Here is a 2,457-nt window from a genome sequence, read left to right on the forward strand (position 1 = left end):
CACCTGTGTTTTTTGGTTTGAAGGCTTCTCCAAAACGCCTTCTCGGTTGGGAGTCCGTTTCCTTACGCTTCCCTTTTGCCCTATGGCGAGGGTTCGCGTCGGTGTCGGATTCCTCCGACTCATCGTCCAAGTATTCTTCGAATTCGTCAGCCTGTTGGACGGAACGCAAGCGTTCGTCCAACTCAGCTTGGAATTCCCTCTGACGTGCCTCCGCCCATGCCTTAACTTCATCGAGTGTTTGGCGGGGGAGTCTTGTTCGTTTCTCTAACTGGGTATCGGTGAATCCCAATGAGCGATTATTTACTGCACTTGCCCCAGCTTGGGTAACTGGGGTAGTGTTCGTAAAATTTACTTCACTTGCCCTGGCTTGGGTAACTGGGGTAGTGTTTGTAAAGACTGTGTAGCCGGTATTCCCCCCAGTAGCTGGGGTTGTGGTTACCGGAGTTTCTTTAACCATCTTTCCAGAAGTTTGAAAAAACTGAAAGGAAATGAAGTTCTAGCTTTTATGCAAGGATGGCGCCAATGAAGAAACACTAACCGGACCCCGGGCAGATTACGGATAACCTGGGGGTTAGATAGATGTTTCCCACGAGGGGGTTAGACCCGGTAATGATGGTTCTTTTGATAACCTGCAAAACAGACACCGTGAGCTTGTCACTGAGAAGGGGGGGTTCCTCCTTGTGACCACCCTCCGGCGTGAGAATCAGACTAGATTGCTCTTTAAATATAAATGTATATTAAGAGATTGCTAGAGCAGATATCAGGTATAATATGATGATAATATAATGAGATGAGATGGTCATACCATTTGGGGTATTTATAGCCGAAGGTAGGTTTCCAAGGAGGTGTGGCCGGGCTGAATAGTATTTCTGTTCTACCAACTGTGGTCTACGCACGTGCCCTGCTGGTAGTTGGTGGGTAGGCAGCGGCTGATAGTGACCAGGCCAGCTGTTGTACTATTCCTTTTCCACCAACTGCCGGCTATGCACGTGGTATGACAGGAGTTGGTGAGTAGGCAGCGGCTAATAGTGACATACAATACAAGAGCATGCTGCTCGCCATACTGTTGTCAATAAGCTGTCGTATCTTTAGTCAGATCTTTTGCCCATACCTCGTCAGGTACAGTACAGAAGATCTTCCCGTATCGTACGGACTGGCTTAGTTGGGCGGGAGTATTCCCCCTCCCGCCTTTGTGCGGGATTGATCCCGGCTTTGCTCATTCCTTCAGGTGACACTGAGTGATTGAGAGCTAAGTGCCTTGTGCGTGTAGCCTTGCTGCGCGGGTGGCCTTCCCTGATGGCTTGTATCCGCAGCTGCGGGGAACAGGCAGATTCACCATTGGGAGGCATTTCCTGCGTGGAACAGCTTGCGTACTGCGCGTAAGGACGTCACGTCTCTGAGCATGGTTGGTCCTGCGGATCCAGTTGGTTTCTGCGCAGACGTCCCTCTTCAAGGTGAGTCTTGCGGGTCCAACTGGACTCTGCTGGGACCTACCTCTTCAGCGTATACCACCCCTGGATGCACCTCAAAGAGTAGAAGGTCATCAGGCGGTCGACGAAGGGCTCAATGCCCAGTATCCGGCACACCCACTCGAAGTGGCGAACCTTGGCAATCGCCATCGGATGCACCTCGGTCAGGTGCACACCGTGCCTCTCAAGGACACGGTAAACAAACTTTGTCAATGGGAACCTAAGATTCCCATAAACAAAGAATGCAGCATATACCCCGATCTTGCCTCTGGGGGGCATCATACACCGTCTGATGGGGTTCAGGAAACTCAGGCTCGAGAGGCTCGAGCATGAACTTCCTGACGACGTACTGATACAGATCGACAGGCAGAGCACACTGGCACTCGCCAGCAGTACTCTTGTCATCGGCAAACACCCCAGCCTCCTGGGCTGAAGATTCGAGATCACGAGAAGACATCTTACAAGATGAAAGAAGAAAACGATTTCAAGAGAATGCTTGCCTGAAAAGGTGAGTATTCGCCGGAAATCGTTTAGAAGATGAAGAGAAAAGTGAAAGTGTGGATTACATAGAACCCTCTCCCCCTTTATATACTAATCGCAATTAATGCGATGAATTTAATGCGGAAGAGAGAGAAATCGAAAGTGCAATGAAACTATGACACGTGGCAAAAAGCAAGCTGGCAACAGCTGTTGAAAGGACGCGTACCATTAATTTCGCGGCCACGCGCCCGAAAAATCGCGCCCACGCTCCTGAAAAAGCGTCTGGAATGACCATGTACTGTCATGTCACCATAACTTCCTGCACGTCCTGACACAGTCAGAAGAAACCGTCGCACGACGTTTCAGAGGTTTGGACTGTTCTTATCCTTTCACCAACCTTTCGAATTTCAAAAATTCAAAAAGATTCAAAAGTAAGCGGGAAAATACCCCTTACCTTGGCAACCAAGTAACCATAAGAAGGGTGCGGGTACAGTGTAAAGGCAAAACC

Source organism: Bidens hawaiensis, unplaced genomic scaffold (assembly GCF_021521415.1).
Source record: "Bidens hawaiensis isolate Kalapana, Puna unplaced genomic scaffold, B.hawaiensis_p1.1 tig00047377_1, whole genome shotgun sequence".
NCBI lineage: Eukaryota > Viridiplantae > Streptophyta > Magnoliopsida > Asterales > Asteraceae > Bidens > Bidens hawaiensis.